Source organism: Dasypus novemcinctus, chromosome 23 (genome assembly GCF_030445035.2).
Source record: "Dasypus novemcinctus isolate mDasNov1 chromosome 23, mDasNov1.1.hap2, whole genome shotgun sequence".
Classification (NCBI taxonomy): domain Eukaryota; kingdom Metazoa; phylum Chordata; class Mammalia; order Cingulata; family Dasypodidae; genus Dasypus; species Dasypus novemcinctus.
This window is the reverse complement of record NC_080695.1, coordinates 44,411,841-44,434,478: the sequence shown is the minus strand read 5'-3', so window position 1 is coordinate 44,434,478 and position 22,638 is coordinate 44,411,841. Positions and strand designations below refer to the sequence as shown.

The 22,638-nt window shown below is 45.8% G+C and overlaps 1 long non-coding RNA gene and 2 pseudogenes across 3 annotated transcripts; all 3 read left to right on the top strand.

Moving 5' to 3' along the window:
- The first annotated feature begins 2,527 nt into the window (after nucleotides 1-2,527).
- On the top strand, nucleotides 2,528-19,469 carry LOC131275573 (uncharacterized). Of its 3 annotated transcripts, none has more exons than XR_009182996.1 (4): nucleotides 2,528-2,637; nucleotides 10,856-11,244; nucleotides 14,993-15,117; nucleotides 17,514-17,993. It is a non-coding gene; the product is annotated as an uncharacterized lncRNA (long non-coding RNA). The 3 variants fall into 3 exon arrangements; XR_009182995.1 differs by lacking the exon at nucleotides 2,528-2,637 and adding an exon at nucleotides 3,904-3,999; XR_009182997.2 differs by lacking the exons at nucleotides 2,528-2,637; nucleotides 10,856-11,244 and adding an exon at nucleotides 3,806-3,999 and having other exon boundaries at nucleotides 17,514-19,469.
- LOC131275713 (5S ribosomal RNA) lies at nucleotides 3,108-3,226 on the top strand (annotated as a pseudogene).
- Nucleotides 4,606-4,724, top strand: LOC111759182 (5S ribosomal RNA; annotated as a pseudogene).
- Nucleotides 19,470-22,638: the final 3,169 nt, after the last annotated feature.

Sequence of the window (22,638 nt, the reverse complement as noted above, 5' to 3'; positions counted from 1 at the left end):
AATGAATAAAGAGAAGGTCACTAGCCAGAAGGGAAATGAAATTTCCCATTTTAAATTTGGAAAAATAACTTATAACTCTTTAAAGAGGCGGGGCTGTTGGTAATCTGACTTCGGGTAAATTTAGTAAGCCCTGTTTGCCTTGCTTTTTCTCTTATCCTGTTAGAACTTGGGACTTACTTACATGCTGAGGTATGCATGCAACAAGATTCAGAGTGAAATAAACATAAAATAGATTCCAAATTCATTTCCCAGAAAGTGGCAGGGCCAAAGATGGAACTCCCAAGGTATCTGTAAGCAGCCAAAACATTAAGAAAGAAAGAGAGAGGTCTATTCATATAAGAATAATAGACAAAGAGGACTTCAAATAATGGTTTGAATGGCAGGACCACACCACAATGGCTCTGCTTATTATACACCAATGCAATGAATATAAGACTCTCACTAAACAGAAGGGCCATTCCTCTTCCCTTGGGGAGAAGTGAGGAAAAGAAGAGAGTGACCCAAAATTTTCATATAAAACTAAGAAAGTCACAAAAATCCAATTGTCAATGGACCAAGACAGACAACCAATGTGAGACAATGAATACTCTTTTTTCCACTACCATTATATTACATGAAAAATTATATTGTAAAGAGAATATAAATTAAGGGATTTTCATGATGACTTTTTCTAATTGAACATGCAAATAGAACCATGACATCCACAATGGCCACAACCATAAACTACCTCAAATTCATCAACATGGCTCTTGCACATAGCTATTTTTTCTCACAGAATACATAAGTGACAAAGCAAAGTAACCGCTAACTCACGAGAATATTATTGTCTCAGAGCCCGGAAATGTCCATAATTGAATTTCTTTGTCATAGAAAAATTATATATCACTGCCTATTGAAGATCTCCATGATCTAAGCCTTTGATGTTAAATTAAGAAATGCGTGTACTGTGTTAAACTCAAAAAATGTCTTTTTGAAATTAAATGCACATTGTTTAAGGGAATGTGTTTTAAATTTAAAGAAATTCAAGTTAAGCGAATGTGAAAGTATATTGCCAGCCTGACTCTTAAGTTTGTTGTTTGATTTTTATAATTTGCTGACTCTTAAGTTGTTAGAAAACTTATTTATATAAAATAATCTTATTTTACACTCTTTCCATTCAACTAAATTATTTTAATTGAATTTCTATCTTCATTTTTTTAACAAACCAATTTTAATGAAACTCTTAAATAGAATAAATCCATTCAAAGTATACACTCAGTGGTATTTGGTGTAATCGCATAGTAGTGAATTCATTACTTCAATCATTTTTAGAGCATTTTCCTTATTACAATAATGATAAAAATTAAAAAAAAAAACAGCCAACCAAAAAAACCTCGTCTCCTCTCAATCTCTCTGTGCTTCCAATACCATACACAGCTGCTAATCTGTTTCTAGCTCTCTAGTTTATTTGAATTTATATTTTACAAAAACAGTATTATTTTGATGCCGGGTCCCACCTGCCTCAGCACGGGTCCCACCTGGCTGAGCCCGGATCCCGGGCCGGTGCCTTCCCCGCCGGGGCCAGCCCAACACCAGCACCCACCACCCGGGCCCACTCGGGCCCGAGCACCTTGCTCTCCCAGGCGGACACCCGCTGGTCCGCTGCCCGCGAGGCCTCTGGCCCGTGCCCCTCTGGCCACAGCTGCAGCCCGGGGCCTCCTTCCCCCGGGGGGGACGGCAGGCCCGTGGATCTGTGCTCGGGGCACGAGGGCACACGAGGGCACGGCGAGCAGAGGCGCTGGTCCTGGCAGCCCGGCTCCGCGGCCAGTTGGGCTCGCGGCTGGGAGACCGAGGCCCAGCGATGCAGGATGTCACTGGCGGCCGGCAGGTGTGCGGAGGCCGGGTCTCGCTAGCGGGAGACCTGAAGGAAGCGGCCTCCCGAGGGGATCTTCCCCACGGGGCGCCCGGCGCGGGTTGCAAGGGTCCCTCCCGCCGGCGGCAAGCGCCCAGGCGCCTTCTGGAAGGTCTGGCCGAGCCGGCGGCCGTGTCGCCCTCGCTTCCCGCCAGGCGCATCTGCAGGAGCTGGGCGAGCTCCGCCGTCAGCAGGCGCTGGCGACAGCGAGGCCTAGGCCGGCTGAGGCCGGGACGCCTGGAAGGGCTCGGGGTGGCAGGGCAGCGGGCCCCGGCAGGGCACAGGCGCAGGTGCGCGGGCACCGAGGCCACGCCCACCGCCGCGGCCCGGGGGCGCTTCCGCTGCTTGCTCTTCCGGACCTCCTGCTGCGCTGGGCAGCCCCCAGTGCCAGGTCCAAGGGCCTGTGCTCTGGCCCCAGCTGTGCGGGCCTGCGGACAGCCTGGCCCCGATCCGGCCACCTGCCGCTCTCCACCTGGCCCCGCGGTGGGCGTTTGCAGCCAGCGCGGCCGCCCGCATCCGACGCCGGCTCGTGGCCGACGCTCCAAGGGAGAGCGGCCGCTCCCGCGCACGGCGCGGCTGTGTGGCAAGAAGGCCGAGCACCGTGCGGGGCGACCCCCGCCCTCCGGGTGGGCGTGGCTCCTGAGGGCGGCCCCGCCGGTCGAGGGCAGAGCCCGGCGGGGCCGGGAACACAAGGTCTGGACGCGGGGACCCGCTGCGACGGCCCAGGGCGCAGGGCCCGACCTCCGGTGGGAAGGCGTTCGGGGTGCGGGCGTGTGTGAGTGGGGGGGGGGCCCGCAGGCCGGGCCCTGGTTGGCCCCGCCTCCTGGGCGCGACGGTACCGGCTCTGGGTTGCCGACTGGGCGTGGTGGCAGGTGCTTGGCCCGGGCGCGGGGTGGTGAGGCAGGGCCGGCCGGCAGGGGGCGCCGGCGCTCGCGCCTGAGGCGGTCGCTGCGGGAGAGTCGGGGGCCGGCCGGGCTGGCAACGGGGGTGCGCGTGGCGGTCGGGGGTCTGCAGGGCGCCGTCCGCGGACTGAGCCGTCTGTGGCGCGGGGACCGCGCCGTGGGCCCGAGGGCGGAGCAGGGGCCGGTGGCGTGAGGGCAGGCGAGCGGCGGGGGTCCCGGGAGCCAGTGGCGTGCGGGGGAGGTGGGGCCCGAGGCCAGAGCGGCGGGCGGGTGGGCAGGGCGGCGGCGTGGAGCGGGCTCTTGGGGCAGCCGGCGTCCACGGCCATAGCACCCTGAACGCGCCCCATCTCCTCTGATCTCGGAAGCTAAGCAGGGTCGGGCCTGGTTAGTGCTTGGATGGGAGACCTCCTGGGAATACCGGGTGCTGTAGGCTTTTGCCACGCGCCGCCCCTCTCCACCTCTCGCTCGCGCTCCTTTTGCCCGCCCCGAGCCCGGCTCCCCGCAGCCCTCAGGGCCAGGTATGCAGGCCCCGGGCCCCTGGACCCCACCCCAACCCGCGCGCGCCCTTCCCTGGCGGCGCAGCCACGCAGGCAGCGGCCACCCAGTCCTTTTTTGGAGCTCGCAGCCCCGCACCAACCCACACCTGGCTGGGGCACGCAGGGGCCCGCGCCCACTGCGCCTGGGCCCAACAGCCCAGGCCCGCTAGACTTGTCGGCGTCCGGCGGGCCCTGCCTCTGGCCCGTGCCCTGGAACCGTGCACACCGGGCCTGCCCCTTCTCGCCTTTCCCCGCCTTGCCTGGCACCACGCCGATGGGCCCCATGCCACAGACTTCCTGTGGCCCCCTGAGCCCAGGCGACAGGCCCCACCCAACCAGCCGCCCACGCCCTGTGGCCTCTCAGGCAGCCGGGAAGCGGGCGGCGCTCTCCCTCGGCCAGTGCGGTCTGTACCCCTGTGCCGACCAATGGGACACGATCCGGAGCCCACGAAGCAGACACACAGGCGCACGCACGCACGGACACTAGCACACGTGCTGTGTGGCGTGAAGGCCAGGCGGCGTGCGGGGCGACCCCCGCCCTCCGCGTGGGCATGGCTCCTGGGAGTGGCCCCGGCAGGCGAGGGCAGAGCCCCGCGCGCGGCCGGGAGCGCGAGGTCTGGATGCGAGGACCCGCTGCGACGGCCGAGGGCCCAGGGCCCGAGCTCCGGGGGTAAGGCGTGCGGGGTGGGGGCGTGTGTGCGCGTGTGTGGGGGGCCGGAGGCGTGCGGGCGCGTGGGCGGCAGGCCGGGACTGGGGCTGGCCCCGCCTCCTGGGCCGGGGCGGTACCGGCTCAGGGGCGCCGGCTGGGCGTGGTGGCAGGTGCTTGGCCCGGGCGCGGGGTGGTGAGGCAGGGCCGGCCGGCAGGGGGCGCCGGCGCTCGCGCCTGAGGCGGTCGCTGCGGGAGAGTCGGGGGCCGGCCGGCCTGGCACCAGGGGTGCGCGTGGCGGTCGGGGGTCCGCAGGGCGCCGTCACCGACTGAGCCGTCGGTGGCACGGGTGCCGCGCCGTGGGCCCGAGGGCGGAGCAGGGGCCGGTGACGTGTGGGCAGGCGAGCGGCGGGGGTGCCGGGAGCCAGTGGCGTGCGGGGGAGCTGGGGCTCGAGGCCAGGTAGTGCCAGAGCGGCGGGCGGGCAGGGCGGTGGCGGAGGGCCCAAGGGTCGGCCCCGGAGGCGGCCGCCCTCAGCCTCCGGGAGCGGGGCGGGAGCGGGGCGGGAGCGGAAGGCTGGCAGCGCGGCGTCGCGCAGCGGGCTCTTGAGGCTGCTGGCAGCAGCAGCCGGCGTGGAGCGCCATAGCACCCTGAACGCGCCTGATCTCCTCTGATCTCAGAAGCTAAGCAGGGTCGGGCCTGGTTAGTGCTTGGATGGGAGATCGCCTGGGAATACCGGGTGCTGTCGGCTTTTGCCACGCGCCGCCCCTCTCCACCTCTCGCTCGCGCTCCTTTTGCCCGCCCCGAGCCCCGCTCCCCGCAGCCCTCAGGGGCAGGTATGCAGGCCCTGGGCCCCTGGCCCCCCACCCCAACCCGCGCGCGCCCTTCCCTGGCAGCGCAGCCACGCAGGCAGCCACGCAGGCAGCGGCCACCCAGTCCTTTTTTGGAGCTCGCAGCCCCGCACCAACCCACACCTGGCTGGGGCACGCAGGAGCCCGCGCCCACTGCGCCTGGGCCCAACAGCCCAGGCCCGCTAGACTTGTCGGCGTCCGGCGGGCCCTGCCTCTGGCCCGTGCCCTGGAACCGTGCACACCGGGCCTGCCCCTTCTCGCCTTTCCCTGCCTTGCCTGGCACCACGCCGATGGGCCCCATGCCACAGACTTCCTGTGGCCCCCTGAGCCCAGGCGACAGGCCCCACCCAACCAGCCGCCCACGCCCTGTGGCCTTTCGGGCAGCGGGGAAGCGGGCGGCGCTCTCCCTCGGCCAGTGCCGACCAACGGGACACGGTCCGGAGCCCGCGAAGCAGACACACAGGCGCACGCACGCACGGACACTAGCACACGTGCCCAGGGCCCATCGCTTCTCCTGCACGGGGCTGGCGGCATTCAGAGCCCAAGGCGCTTGGACACACCGCCGGCGGAGGCGGAGGCAGACCGGGGGCCACCTGGCTGAGCCCGGGACCCACTTGGCTGAGCCCGGGTCCCACCTGGCTGAGCCCGGGTCCCGGGCCGGTGCCTTCCGCGCCTGGTCCAGCCGAACACCACCACCCGCCACCCGGGCCCACTCGGGGCAGAGCTCCCTGCCCTGCACGGCGGACACCCGCCGGTCCGCTGCCCGCGAGGCCTCTGGCCCGTGCCCCTCTGGCCCCAGCAGCACCCTGGGGACTCCTTCCCCTGGGGCGGGGGGGACGGCAGGGCCCGTGGGCCGGGATCTGTGCTCGGTCCACGAGGGCACACGAGGGCTCGGCGAGCAGAGGCGCTGGTCCTGGCAGCCCGGCTCCGCGTCTAGTTGGGCTCGCGGCTGGGAGACTGAGGCCCAGCGTTCCAGGGTGTCACTGGCGGCGGGCAGGTGTGCGGAGGCCGGGTCTTGCTAGCGGGAGACCTGAAGGAAACCGCATCCCTAGGGAGATACTTGCTAATTAAATCCAACAACACATTAAAAAGAATTATTCATCATGACAAAGTCGACTTTATACAAGGCATCCAAGTTTGGTTCAACACAAGAAACTCAGTCAGCATAATACACTACATTAATAAACCAGAGAAGAGAAATCACGTGATCTTATCAATTGACACAGAAAAGACATTTGATAAAATGCACCATCTTTTCTTGATAAAAGTACTACAAAAATGGGGATAGAAGGAAACTTTCTAAACATGGTAAAGGCCATATATTTTCTTCAATGGTGAAAGACTGAAAACTTTCCTGCAGAGACCAGGAACAAGACAAGGATGCCCACTGTCACCACTCTTATTCAATTTAGTGCTAGAGGTTCTAGCTAGACCAATCAGCCAACAACAAGAAATAAATGGCATCAAGATCTCTATGTGGAGATGATATGCTCCTATACCTAGAAAGTCCTGAAAAACCTGTAACAAAGCTGCTAGAACTCATAAACAATTTCAGCAGAGGGGCAGGATGCAAGATTAATATGCAAAAATCCGTAGTGTTTCTATACACTAGTAATGTGCAATCAGAGAAGGAAGTCAGGAAAAAAATTCCATTTACAATAGTGACCAAGGAATCAAATATTTAGGTTAAGTTTTTAACCAAGGATATAAAGCACTTATATCTAGGAGACTACAATGCCTTGGTAAAAACAGACAAATAAACAAAACTTAAAATAATAAATTGAAGAACATTCCATGCTCATGCATTGGAAGAATAAATATTATTAAGATGTCATTTCTACCCGAATTGATACACAGATCAGTGCAATCCCAAAAAAATTGTTTAAAGAAACAGAAAATACAATTATCAAATTTATTTGGAAGAGTTAGGGGCCCCAAATAACCAGAAACATCTTAAAAATGAAGAGCAAAGTTGGAGGACTCTCACTTCTGAACTATAAATTTATTACATAGCTAAAGTAAAAAAAAAATTAGCATGGTACTGGTATAAAGACAGACACATAGACCAATGGAACAGAACTGATAGTTTAGAAACAGACCATCATATCTATGCCAAGTGGTGTTTGAAAGGCTGTCAAACCCACCCAGCCAGGGCAGAACAATTTATTCAATAAATGGTGCTGGGAGAACTGGATATCCATATCCAAAAGTAAAAAAGAGGACCCTTATCTCACACTTTATACAAAAAAATTAACTCAAAAGCTCCTAGAAGTAAATGTAGGGAAACATCTTCAAGAACTGGTGGTAGGTGGTGGATTCTTAAACCTTGCCCCAAAAGCATGAACAATGAAAGAAAACGTGGTTAAGTGGACCTCCTCAAACAAAAATACTTCTGTGATTCTAAGGACTTCATCAAGAAAGTAAAAAGGCAGCCCATTCAATGGAAGCATTTGGAAACCACATATCTAATAAGGGTTTGATTTCCATTCATATAAAGAGATTATACAACTCAACAATAAAAGAGCAAGCAATCCAATTTTTAAAATGGGCAAAAGACTTAAAAAGACATTTCTCCAAAGAGAAAATACAAATCGCCAAAAAAGCACATGAAAAAATGTTCAATATTCCTAGCTATCAGGGAAACACACATCAAAACAGCAATGAAATAACACCTCACCCTGCACAGAATGACCATTATTTAAAAAACAGAAAACAGTAAGTGCTGGAGAGCATGTGGAGAAATAGGAATACTCCTTCACTGTTGGTGGCATTGTAATATGGTGCAGCCTCTGTGGAACACAGTTTACTGGTTCCTCAGGAAGCTAAATATAGAACTGCTGAATGATCTAGCACTTCCTCCACTAGGAATATTTCCAGAAGAACTGAAAACTGTGACACAGACACCGATGTCCATAGCAGCTTTATTCACAGTTGCCCAAAGTGGTAACAACACAAGTGCCCATCAATGAAAGAATGGATAAACAAGTTTATTCCTAATTATATACATATGATAGACTACTATGCTGCTATAAGAATAAATGAAATTGGGACAGAAGTGATAACATGGATGTACCCTGAGAACATTATGCTAATTGAAATAAGCTAGGCACAAAAGGACAAATGTTGCATGGTCTCACTAACATGAACTAAATACGAAGAATAATCACATGGAGTTAAAACCTAGAGTGTAGGTTATTAGGAGATAAGAGGAAGCCTGAGAAGGTATACTGATGCTTAATATATGTAGAAGGTTTTGTTTTAATTAACTTGACTGTAAAAATGTGGAAATGGATGAAGTTGATGGTAACACATTACTGTGAGTAGAACTAATGAAGCTGTTTTTTAAGTGGGAATGTGGCTGAAAAGCATAGTCTAGGGATGTAAATGTCAATTGAAAGAAACCTAGAGAATAGTCTAGGGACTGAATGACATAGTGAACCCAGAGGTGGATGAGAATTGTGGTTAATAGTCCAAATGCAAGAATGCCCTCCTGTAAACTAGAACAAGTGTACATCACTATTGCAAGGAGGTGAGAATGTGGAGAAGCTTGGGAAAAGTACAATTAGTGTAACCTATGGACTATAGTTAACAGCGATACTGTAAAACTCTCGCGTCATGCCAAAGATGTACTGTGTTAATAATAGGAGAGATGGAAAAAGTATGCCAAATATGTGCTATGGATCATAGTTAGTCTTAATAGTCTGATAATATCTCAAAATCTGTAACAAATGTTCCACATCAATGTAGTGTATTGGGGGAGGGGTGTTGTATGGGAATTCCACACATGTGCATGATTGTTTTATAAGTTCAAAACTTCCTTAAAAAAACATATTTTGAAAAAATCAGTTATAGGTATGGTCCATGCTGGAGCAAACTTCCTTTCCTTTTGTGGATAGACCTGTGAAACCTGGAAAACAACATATTTGCTTCCAACACACAATGATGGGACTAGTCTTAGGACAGATGTTTGCATTGCAGAAGGAAGAAATTAGAAGGAAAACAGCAAGCCTGAAACATATCAGGGAAAGCTCCATTAGATCCCAAAGTCTTCGTGTCGTCTGTGGGTTGATGCTGTGTCCTCCACGCCTGCTGGAGGCAGCCTGTCATTCCAGGCACTGGGGCAGATCCACACTCTCCGCCCAGTCGAGGCCCCAGCTCTCAGAGCACGGAGGGGGAATGGGATATAATCCTCAATGCTTTTATTTAGAGATTTTGTTACATGTGAAATTTTATTGTACTTCTAGTTTTAGCTTCTTACTAGGAAAAAAACACAACAACACATTTTTAGGACAAGAAGAAGATTAAAGAATCTATAACCTACTTCCTCATTTTTCAGTGAGGATCAATTAGCTCTCCTACACCTAACTGATAGGACTTTCAGAAAGAGGGAACAAAGAGAATGGGTGTTAGGTGATTACAAGAGAAATAATACACTTTCCCAATATGTTTCTCCTCAGATTGCAAAGGTTTACGTAACTTCACACGAAGTATCTGAAACTTATTTATGAAACTTTGGAACAAATGAATGAAAAAACTTGGAAATAGAGAGATAGAAAATAAGTTTACTACAAAATTATGAGAGCAGCCATCCAAGTGGTTGGTACTAAGGCAAAGAGCCTTGTCTGCATTATTAACTCTGCATATTTTTCTGGAAACAGAATTTCCAGATCTTTGTTGCCATAGATTTAGAGTTTAAATTGACATTATAAATTTCCATAATCTGGCAAATGATGGCTAAAAAATAAAGATTTTAAATGAATGAAAACCTGGGCATCTTGATGATTCTGATAATATAAGGCAATACCATGATCTTACAAAATTCAGCAGACTATTTAAAGAGACACACATTTTAAAAGTAAAATTCAAAATAAAAATAAAAAACATGTCAAGCAAAAAAGTGATTTTTCAAGTGCATTTTTGAAGACACTCATTAACTGCTAATAAATATTCACAACAAATTTTAAAGGGCAGAAGTTAAAAAAAAACACAATTAGCCAGATGTGTTTTGAACCTAATGATTTCACTTATAAACCATACAATTAGTATCTGAATATATTAAGTAGGTACATGAATGCTTCATGCTGGTTACTAAATTGCTTTGTTTGTCAAATGGATATATTACTTTACTCAGAAATAAATTTATATAACTCAAATTAGGAAACTGTGAAAAATAATTTCAAAGACTTATTACTCAGAGTAAAAGTATGAGACTAATTAAAACTAACTCTATTCAAATGCTTTCCAAGACCTAAATGAAAGGAATAATTTCCTTGGAAAATAGAGTTTCAAAAAATCGATTACAGCACAGAGGCAAGAGTTTTAGGAAGAGAGATGAAGAGAGAAACAGATAGCCAGAGTATCATAGATTAATTCAATACAATTTCCTATTCCTGATAAACACAAATCTCTAAACTAAAAGGGCTTAGTCTAGGCCCAGCACAGTGGACTTCAAAATGTATTAAGTTACAACTACAGGCCATGCCATTTCTGTGGAGGAGAAATGTCCCCATATATACACCACATGTATAATATAGATACATATGTCTTTATATGTAATGATGTGTGTATATATGTGTGCATGATATAAATATATATTACATATATATACACACACATATGTAATGGTATGATCATGAGTTGAGTACTGAATTAGAGCGAAGGAATGAATATTTGTCCTGAAAAACAGATCAAGAAAAATGGAGGATCTATGGATTTTTAAGTCACTGAGAACTGTCTTAACGCAGCAGAGTGGGTAGAAGGAGAAAAACCTGTATTCCTCTTGCTAATTCTTAAATTGAGTCAAGGAAGAGTGATAAAGAAGTATACCTGCTGTCATCAGTAAACAGGAGGGCTGCAACTGGTTCATACTAGTTAAGGAGACACAAATTTTAGCACCTCTTCCTAACCTGGCATTCAGGGACATCATAGTAATGCTTGAAATTGACCTTGGAAGAAGTATTTTTTAGATAGAGCTTGGCAGAAACTATAAATGAAGTCTTGATTATTTACTTATTTTTTTTCTACCACGCAGGCATTTAAACATTCATCAGCATACCACTTACTAACAAATTTCCATGGATTCACTAATGAACAGGGATTTCTTCAAGAGCCTCAGTGAAGCGTATTGTGCTATATCAAGGTGGTTTGGGCTGGTGTATTTCCTAGACTCCCTGTCCCTGGATGGTTCTAGATTTAAACTCAGCCCAAAGATGAACGTGCACGCTATCTGGAAGGCCGATGTGATGCATGCAGACTTCACCCCTAGAAGCCACTGTGCTCAGAGCAGCTGAAGGCCACCCCTGAGGTGCCCTTGGGTCGGCTTATCCTCATCGTCCCCCACTTCACACCTGGCTCCCCTTCTGACGCCTGGGTCAGCTGGCCAGCAGGAGCCTCAGATGCAGGGATGGTAGCGCCGTGGAGGTAGGAGGTTCCTGTGGACAAGCTCCCTCTTTGCACTTCCATCTTTGGTACTGGGTGTGTATGGCCCCTCTGATTTTTCTATAAGCTTCCCTGGTCCACCTGCACCATCACTTAGAACTGGCTTGTAGCTTTGTCTGATCCTCTCACTCCTCCCTCCAGAAACTTTCTTCTCCACCTCCTCCTTAACATTTGTGTGTGATCTGATTCCTGTAATCAATCTTGGCAACTGCAGAGGTTGTGCTCCCAGACTGAACTCTGACTAATTCAGAAAGAGCATCAGGGAACAAAGATGCTCACATCACTTCTAGGTCCTGAAATACACGGGATAGGAGATTGAGAACAATTTTGTAGCAGTAATTGTTGTAAATAGGCATGCAAAGATGGATGCATTTAATTATGATAGTCACATAAAGTGCAGCATTTCTCTCCAGGGATGTGGTCCCCGGCACTTTCCTCAGCAATTGCAGAACTTCCCAGCGCGCCCAGGCTCTGATGCTAAAAGCACAAACACGTGGTAGCCTCAGTGAATCAGATTGCATATCAGGTTAGTTAGAATCACATGCCACTGGTGTGCAACGAAGGCGTAGCCGCGTGTGTTACGCTTCACCTGTCCCTGGCGGAGGCTGCGGTAGTGCTCAAACCTTTCTAAGGACAGGAATCACCTGGACACTCATGGAACCATCCAGGAGCCTTCTCTAAGCCTGTCCAATCAGAACCTCCAGGGAAGGAGCCCAGACACCTGTGCTACAGGTTCATTTTGACAATAGGAAGTCTTCAGAAATTTGAGAATAGATGGTTAAGTCACAAGGTTACGCGATTTTGTAAAATTTACAAAAGGAAGCTATTTTATCCACTACCAGTAAGACGCCTGCCTCTTCCCCACGTTCATCTCAGCACACGTGTCCTGCCCTTTTAGCTAGGTGACCTGGAGGGCCGCAGGCACTTTTACCATTGAGCTGAGGGCAGGTTCACTTGCTGAATTATTTCATTTGACTTTGTAGAATATCTTCCCTTACTTCGGAGTCACTTTCCTGTACGGTTGAGTCATTCCCAGTCCTCTTGGCATTAGAAGAGCTTTTAGGAACACAAGCGCATGGCTCGCGGCTTGCCGGGCCGCAGGACAAAGGCCGCCCGCTGGCTGCACAATGGGGCTGAAGGTTCCAGGTCACTGAGGCTGGAAGTCCAAGGCCAGGGGCTGGCCAGGCCATGCCCTGCCCAGGCGGTGCCCTCCCTGCAGTGCCAGGCCCGCGCCCTCTCCAGGCTTTCGCCCACTTCTCCTGCGTCTGCTCTGCCTGTGCTCGCTGACTTCTCGCTCCTCCCTGGAGCTTCTCTGTATCTGAATTTATCCCGCCCCTAAAACTCTCCAGGGATCTGGAGTAAGGGGTCCCATATTCCGTCGGGCAACCCCTTAACTAAAGGTAGCGCCTTCAGGAGGTCCTCCATGCACCTGGGTCCTGCCTGGCACGTGGATTGAGGCTGAGGACAAGTGCCCTGGGGGCTTCCTGACTCAGCCTCCTGCACCTGCCACCGGCGGATTCACGCGGGAGCGGAGGAGCCGCTGCTCAGATGCCCAGGACGCGGGCAGGTCAGTCAAGCACGGGAGAAAGGGCCGACGCCTGCGTGGACACAGGAAGAAAACGTTTATGGTCTTTCATTTACCAGCCAAACCCTAAGTAGTACATGTGTATCCAACAATTAACTAAACAGAAAATTCAGATAAAAGGAGCATTATGGAAAAAGTATAAAGATGAGTTTAAAAAAAACAATGGAAACATGGCAATATTTTGGTATAAATTTTAACCAAAATAACAGATCATACGAGTTCAGTAACACATTAAGAGAAAGAGATGAGCTTTGCCTGGTGAATAAACTCTTGATGTTTGATAAGCCAATAAATTAAGAGGATTAGAGCATACGAACCCACTGGAAATATTTTCAATCTCCTGATCATAAGAAACAAAACACTGACATTGAGCAAGATAACCTAAAGCTAAAATAGGCCAGTGCAGTGAGGACACTGACAACAAACTAGGTATTCAATATCACTTAAAAAATACTTCAGATAGCAAGCACACAAGATAATTGAAGTATTCTAAAATCTTACAGCTTATATTCAAAGCACACTTTAGAGCATCCCCCCAGTTTTACAATCCAGTAAATGTAATTCATATTCCCTGTAAGTTATGAAGAACAAAAAACAGTGCTAAGCATTTATTGATAAATAACACATTTCAGACAACAATGTTGGAGGCAAGAATTATCTTTTATTTTTCTACAAAAGATATCATAATAGTTTTGGCAAAGAGTATGCAGATGAAAATCCAGACAAATATATATGTTAGAGGTGTTGTCAGGCAATTAATTAATTTTTCCCCAGATTTGTGATGTTTTTTAATATTGCTAAATTCTATAATTTATTATAATCTCCCCTCTCATAAATAAGTATAGACTGTAAATAATTGTGCATTCATAAATGTATTCATTTTATTTTAAATAGTCATCTGTACTTCTATTAACTATAAGTCCCTAAATTTGGATTTACCTTTGCTTATAGTAGATAGTCAGTGAATATTTGAATATATACCTAATTTCCTACAAAGGATATCTTCCTTCTTAGATACAAATGAACTGCTCTCAGCTTGTGCCTGAGGCTTGGGGTAAAAGAATGGGAGAGAAATTGATGGGCATAATTTCCTTCACCATGCTTTACTGGTGGGAGCAACCTTGGTTATCTTTTTATTTTTGAGATTTTAATACATTAACAACTAGCTCTTTCCATGTTGACTTTATAAAATGAGCTTTTTTTTAAACAATAATTTCTCATTAAAAGAAGAGGACAAGGAGTGGATGTGGCTCAAGTGGTTGAGCTCCTACTCCTCACATGGGAGGTCCTAGGTGCAGTTCCTGATGCCTCCTAGAAACAAACAACAGCAACAACAACAAAACAACAAGCAAACAAATGGGAAGACCAGCTCAGGGGAGCCAATGTGGCTCAGTGGTTGAGTGCTGGCTTCCCACTTATGAGGTCCCAGGTTCAATCCTTGGCCCTGGTACCTCAAAAAAAAAAGAGAGAGAGAGAAGGACTATATATACTTTTCCAGAACATCAAAGAGCTTAAGAAAAATATGTAGATTACCTGACATAGTAGGAAATTAATACCTGATAGTAAACCTACCTTATGGGTCTTTATTTTTGATAACTTAAAAAATGTTTCTTGAAAAATAACTTACATACCGTAAAGCACACGTATCTTAAGTGCAAAACTCGAGGAAGTTACACAGGCACACACACAACTGCCAAGGTCAGGAGACCCAACCTGCACAAGGCCTTCCCTGGCTTCCCAGTCCGTTTTCACAGGAATTGCTCACCCCCAGAGGTCGTTGCTCTTCTAACTTCTATCATAAATAAGTTTTGAGTGTGACCCCAAATTAGCCCTTTGCTGCATTTTCTTTACCTCCGGCAGGTCTACACGTTCTCTGAGGGACATATTTGCACAACTGTTTCACTAGTTTTCCAGAACCCCAATAACTAATACTTGTGTTAAATTATTAATGACACATTTTCCATTCATATCAGTTAATTAATAGTTGGTTAAAAACACCAAAAATAAAAAATAAAAAAACCCAACTTGTATAATTAAACAGGATGCTTCTCTCTGGCTCATGTCTGTGTGTGACTGGCTTGTGTGTGTGTAGTGTACCTGAATGCAAGTACTGGTACACAGATATTATAATTTTCTCTATTTCAGAGGCCTACTGAAAGGAGAAAGAAGAAATATATTTATTGGCCTGATTTATTTCTTCTCTACAACCCTCTACTAGAATAGTTACAACAGATTCCTTCAGATTGGTCCAGGAAGACTTTCTTGAAATGGTAAGTTATCGGCATAATGGTGTATTAGTCAGACGAAGGGATGCTGCTGCAAAATACCAGAAATCAGCTGGCTTTTATGAAGGGTATTTATTTGGGGTAGAAGCTTACAGTTACCAGGCCATGAAGCATAAGTTACTTCCCTTACCAAAGTCTGTCGCCAAGTGTTGGAGCAAGATGGCTGCTGACATCTGTGAGGGTTCAGGCTTCCTGGGTTCCACGCTTTCTGGAGCTTGTTTCTCTCCAGGCTCAGCTGCCCTGCTTGCTCCACAAGGCCAGCTGTTGACTATCAGATACCGGCTCTGTCTCTCTCCCCATGGCTCGATTCTCTCTGGGCTCAGCTGTTCTGCTCCTCTGTGTGCTTACTTCCCGGGCTCCAATATGAAAACTCCAACCTCCCTTCTCTGCGGTGCAGTTTCTCTGTGAGTTCCCATCCACCGAGGGGGCGGGGACTCAACATCTACTGAAGTGGCCCAATCAAAGGCTTAGTCATTATTTCATCAAGTAAAGTAAAACCTCCAAATCCAACACACCCTAATATATCTATACACCCAGAAGACAAGAATAGTTTACAAACACAATCCAATATTTCTTTTTGGAATTCACCAGTAATATCAAACTGCTACAAATGGGAAGAGTGAGAGAGGCAGGGGTGGGTAGAAGAGTGGTAAACACTCAAATCTAAGGAGAGAAAATATGCAGCATGCATGTAATGGAATTAACAAATCATATTAAAGATTAAGTAAACTAAGCATGTATTTGGGTACATGTGGAAGCTGGGGAATGGGAGGCAAGTGGAGAATAACAAAGACAAAGAGAATCAAGAAAGGTTATAAAGGGCAAATAGGTAAACTTAGCCAGTAGGAGTCAGATTGAGGGTGAGGCACGATTTCTGTGGAAAACAAGCAGATAATGGAGGTCTTTCACTTGGTGAAAAAGACAGACCTTAGAATTTGACCCATACTTACTTCGTCGGAACTTTAAATTTGTGGTGCTTTAGCCAAATATTTAATAAGTGCCTCCTGTGGCAAAAAACTCCCTCTTTTTTTTTGTTTTTTATTTTTAGCTTATGTCAAGTAACACTGTCAAAATCCTTTATTTTTGTTAGGTACAGCATAGCGCCATCCTTGGATTTTTGCCTTTCCCTGAAAAATGTGCATTACTGAATGCTGCCTTAGGGGCCTAGTATCTGAGTGCAATCGGCAGTAGGCAGTCCAAGGTCTCCCCTCATTTTCTCACTGACAACAGGTTTTGCAGTTACTTTGAGTCTGTAAATAAGTTTTAGGAGGAGGCTACTTAAATGTAGATACTTCTAATTTAACAAATTGCAGTATTTAATCTATCTTTTTAAACCGAAAGTCTCCTATATTCCAGAAAGGGAGTCTCCCTTTTTTGGGGTCACTTTCTGCAGTCGGGGTCCAACTTTAACCCGAGGGACAGCACTGTGGTTAAGCTTAATTCATAACTCAGACTCTAACTGAATAAATTGCTAATTCTGTTACTTGGGCAAATTACTTTACTTCTTCAATAGCCTCATTTGTAAAACAGAGATAATAGTACCACCTCTTTCAAGAACTGGTATGACTATTAACTGAGGTAATTCATGCGACACTGCAGACAATTTAGCTTTTAGGTCACTTCTGTCACTTGCCCTTTGTACATTTAGTATGAACATTCCTCCTGTTTTGTTTCCTGAAGTTTTCTTACCATTTCCCAGTATGAACCATAGATTTTAAGATTACTTAAAACCCATTGCAGGAATCCAGCCTCCTGTAAATGTAGATATACCCATCCTCCATCCTGCAAGCGAAGCTCGTATATTCATGCTCTGCTGTGAATTCTGCATTCACGCTGGCTTGCTACACTTATTTTCTTTAGCTTTCTTGGCACACAGAAAACTACAATAGCATGTTTCAGCTCAGAGATCTATGACTTCCTTCATGTCAATTTGAAAAAATTTGCACCAGTGCTGCTGAGGCTACTGCTCAGATGATTCACTAAAATGGCTAGTTTGTCACAGTTAACTTCAGGCAGCCTTAGAGCCACAGGAATACTGGCAAAATTTCAGCTTCACTCTTCAGATATTTAGACCTTGGGCAGACATATTAGCCACAATGTTTATGGAGTGTGCCTGGTTGGAAAGAAGCAACTGGTGCCATTAGCTAGACCCCTGGGAAGGGCCCTCGAGGGCTCCAGAAATGTAATACATCAACCTGCTTCTTCAGATTATGCAAATACACTTTTTGTAGAGTCCATGGGCACTCAGATTTTGAAGAAGCAGATTTTTTTGAGAGCAAGGATTATTTTATTTGCTTGTTAATAAATGTATTTACACAAATTGTACTCCTACATATTTACATAGTATTCTTTGTCATGCTTACTCCTTCCCATACCCACAGCCTCCCATGATAAGCTTCCAACATCTTCTGCGTATCTGGTGGAAAAAGGCAAAGGACAGACTGTCAGCCACTTGTACCTTGAAGCCCTTCGACAACTCCCCACTCCGATGAGAGGGGCTGTGTCCTTCGAGAGTCCACCAGGGCCTGCAGGACTGCAGCCGGCCGCCTTCTTCTCGAGGTGCAGCCATGACGTTTCCTTCATTTCCTTCTTTCTTTTTCAGGTTTATTTTTATTTTTTATTTTTATTTTTACACTTTTTAAATTAAAGTTAATAGATCACAAAGAATGTTACATTAAAAAACATAAAACACATAAGAAGTTCCCATATACTCCTTTCCCCACCCCTACCCCATCATTTTTGTAAATTGTATTTTTTGGAAGATATATACATCACACACAGAACAATGTTACATTAAAAAATGTAACAGGTTCCCGTTACCCCCTCCCCCACCCCCTCACCGTACTCCTCCCACACCAACCAACCTCCCCCATCAGTGCGGCACACTCATCGCACTCGGTGAATGCATTTTGGAGCACTGCTGCACTGCATAGATAATAGTTCACCCTGTAGTTCACACTCTCCCCCAGTACATTCAGTGGGTTAAGGCAGGATATGTAAAGTCCAGCACCTGACCCTCCAAAATCATTTACGACAACTCAAAGTCCCCAAAATGCCCCCTCATCACATCTCTTCCCTCTCCCGGCCCTTAGCACCTACTGTGGCCACTTTTTCCTCCTCAATGCTATAATTTCTTCTATTACTAGTCACAATAGTTTTATAGTAGAATATCAGTAAGTCCACTCTAACCCATATATATTTTTAAAACATTTTTAAATACTTTATTTTTTTAGAATTAAAAAAATCTTCCCTCCTTCCATGAATCCTCTGCTCAGGTTTTCTGCTGGGTCAGAACCAACCCTACCTCCCTAACCAGATGAACACCTCACCTAGTTAACTGCTGAAAACACAGAGCTATCAGCTTTTTAGTTTTTTTTTCTTAGATTCTCCCATTGGACAAGCTACTCCTTTCCTTTGGCATACGTATTTCAATCTGCAGTTATTTACGTGCACATTTATTTGCTTACTGCCTTCCCTCTTAGACCATCAGTTCTGTGACAACGGGCACAGCGGTTTGTCCAGGCTCAGCTCCTGCTCCTGCTCCTGGCACTGCACCTGCCTGGGGCACAGATGTCGGGTTGGGTCAGTGCTAGCACTGAGCCCAGGGCTCCAGGAGCCAGGGCAGTTTATCTCAAGGAACCAGGAAGGAGGGATGGCAACAAATTCAAGATCTAGAAACCTCCTGCCTTCTGAAGTATGTTTTGGGAAGTAGGATGCAGGGTCACCTGTCTGCCAAAATGACCCATTAGGGATGTGGTTTTGTGAGCTAAGATTAAGAGCTGAATTTAAATGTGCTTTCAGGGAGGAGTTCACACTGATACTAAAATTCTCAGGAGGTTTCCAGCGAATGGAAGTGGCAAGCATTTAAGATCCCCTAATATCTGATCAGGTAAAAAATGGATGCGCACTTCTAGTTTGAATAAATGACTGGCGTTTCCAGGGTCTGCTCGCGTGTCCCCCTCCTGAAGCTTTGGGATTCATTGTGGTGGTAGGTGAAGAGGCTTGTGGTGGCCACAGGCAGTTCCTTTCAGTAGCAGCTGGTATAACCGCAGTGAACTGTTGGCTGATGACAGTGCTCAGGACACCATGGGGTCCTGACCTGGGGTGAGAGTGGAATGTGACACGGTCTTTTCAACGGACTTCTCCAAATATAGGTCTATGTTAGGGAACAGACGTGTTGACTCTATTTGGTCCATTGGCTACTTTGTTTACAAATTCTTTACAAATGTATGATCTAAACAACTTTGAATTCCAGTGATACAGATATTATTTAATTATTTGGATTCATATTCTCACATTTATTCACATAAGGCTATTAAAAATTTGAATACAGGGTACCTGAGGATCTACTGGTGGTGGTTTTATTACTTTTTCTTGCATTTTTTGGCTTATCATTTTCTAAAACTATAAACAATGATAACTACACTACAAACTTTTATTTTGTCATGGGCAATCGTAGGTAATTTACAGGGACACTTCATTTTATTTAATCCAGTCCATGGCTTTCGATGAATTATTAGCAGAGAATAGGTCTCTTAGGAGTATTTTTGAAATAAATAAACATGAAGATTAGCATTCTAATTCTAGGTCTGCTAGGTGTGCTCACTCTCTTTCACAACTAGTATCATCTTAAAAAACTATACAACCATGAAAAAGTTATTTTCAACTTCAAAAGGAAGGAAGTAGCTTTTATTCTTTCCTTTTAAATCTACATTTCTAGCAGTAGGTAATCCAGTAATTTTTAAAGGTAGATAAATCTGTTTTTGTGTAATCTTAGTTTTTGTGTAATCTTAGTTTTTGGAAAAGTAAATCCTGATATTAGTAGATCTATTTCAGAAAACTTGTGTTTTTATCCTCTTTTTGCCCCCTTGGAATTAGGCTGCTACATTATTTTTCATTTCATTCCTACTGCTTCCAATGCTAACATAGTGAAGTCACTTGGTAATCATCCTCTCAGTGAATCAGGATTTGAAGAACTAAATCCATCTCCATGTTCAGGTGCTGCAAATACCTGAAGACAGCTTTCTTACGCCCTCATCTTCTCTCCGTAAATACCACCTCCCATAGTTTAAATACACCCATTTACTTAATCATCCCTATTTTAAGCGAGATTTAGTAGAATGGTCATGGGAAAAAACAGTTTAGTTTAACTTGGAAACTTACTTTATAACCTAGAGCAAGTTATTAACAGTCCTCAAAGTCTTGAGAGTGCTGCGAGCTATAAAGTTCTATGAACACGTCAACAATATTGCGTACCTGACATCAGGTAATGAGTTTACTCCTACCACAGTCTTATTAATTGGTAATTGTTATTGGGTTTATTTTGATTTTGCTAATTCTCCAAATCCATCACTCTAAATGTACCCATGTCTTTATTTATTCTGTTTAAAATGTGGTGCTGAGACCTGGACCTCATGCTCTAGGAATCTCTGTCCATGGTAGAATGCTGTAGGTTTCTGTGAGCTTTACATCTATTATGAAGGCTAAATCAATAGACATTGTCTATGGTTGTTCCCAGACCTATCAGCCCAGAAATCAAAAAAGAAATTGAGACTATTCTGATATGAAATATAGTTCTAACTAGATAAAAGAATACCACTGATAGTTTCCTTTTGTAATCAATCACAATTTACTGTTATTTTACTTTTTTCTCCTAAGATCACACTGCAACAATATCAAGTTTACCAGTCTCTAATTATCGGTACCATGTATACCCAATTCAAAAAAAAATGTGGGCCACTTTTATATGGCTGCAGTCTTCTTTGAAAATTCTTATACCTCTAACAATTTTTATTATTGCCTGGATATGGTTGACCTAAAAACTGAATTAATTTAAGGATGAAGTGCTCTTTCATTACTTGGGACTTCAGTTCCCTCATTCGTATTTTTCCCATGTTTTTACTACACTTAAAATATTAAGTCAGCATACGTAAAATTGATTTTGTTGGTACTTCCCCTCTATGAATTTTAGATTTATGTAACTATCATCACAATCAGCATCCAGGAAAAGTTCCAACATCACAAAAACCTCTAATACCGTATTCCCTTAAAATCACTACCCTGGTAGTCATAGTCATTGTCCAATCCCTACCCTGGTAGTCATAGTCTATAGTTAAATTCTGTATTTGTCCTCAATCCAGAATCTGCTTTCCCGCCCCCCCCCCCCCCCAGAATCCTCAAATAGTTTCTCTAAATTACCTGGAAACAGAACTCCTCTTGAATTCTATAGTTGAATTCTGTATTTTCCCTCAATCCAGAATCTGTTTTTATTCCCCCAGAATCCTCAAATAGTTTCTCTAACTTACCTGGAAACAGAACTCTTCTTTAATTTGAATATTTTCTCTTAAAAAAATGATTCAGGAGAAAAACTAGAATAGACTCTTTATATAAATGAAGGTACTCTGTTCCTGAGAGTAGACTTTGATAGGAGGAGAGAATAAAGTAATATTTAGAGAAACCGAGAGAGTATGTGGGCAAAACAGTAAATCAGGGATCTCAACAAGAGACAAATTTGGCTAGTATTATGATACAGTGTGAAAGGAAACATGATCTAAAAGCCAAAATACATAGATTATCATCCTACATATGTGGAGGTTTCACTAAATCATCTTTATGGCTCTGGTTAAAACTGCTGTCCTCCAGTTTTGAGTTGACTTAGTTCACTGGTTACTGTTTGTATTTTCCATATAACTAATAAGTATATAGCTGGAGTGCCTGTGTTCTCAGGGCTAGATGTCCATAATTAACTACTTGATGGAGTCTACTAGGCATCAGATATTAAAACACTTGTTCAACATGAGCTCAAATTAAAATATAAGACATCACTTCATTTAAAGGATGTTTAACACCTGATTTTCATCACATTCAGTTGGTATTTAAATACACACCTGAAATAAGTTTTTTCCCTTCGTTTTATACTTAGATTATTAAATGTCATAAAAATAGAATTTGTTCTTACAGTAATCTTATTTCTATATGTATTTGTACAGTAGTATTTTTCATAAACTTCTTCTATAGCACACTTATTGGGTTTGAAACATTCTCGAAAATAACAATGATAAAGCATAACTTGGTTCTTTGGTTCAGAAAAAATATTATTTTTCTTTGTTGTTGTTAAATTAATATTTACTAAGTCCTGGGGATTTCCCTAAGCATTTTTTTTGGCATCAAAAGAGAGCAGCTGGGGAAGCAGACTTGGTCCAATGGATAGGGTGTCTACCTACCACATGGGAGGTCCGCGGTTCAAACCCCGGGCCTCCTTGACCCGTGTGGAGCTGCCCACATGCAGTGCTGATGCGCGCAGGGAGTGCCGTGCCACGCAGGGGTGTCCCCGTGTAGGGGAGCCCCATGAGCAAGGAGTGCGCCCCATAAGGAGAGCCGCCCAGCATGAAAGAAAGTGCAGCCTGCCAAAGAATGGCGCTGTACACATGGAGAGCTGACATCCACAAAGATGACTCAACAAAAAGAAACACAGATTCCCTTGCTGCTGACAACAACAGAAGCTGA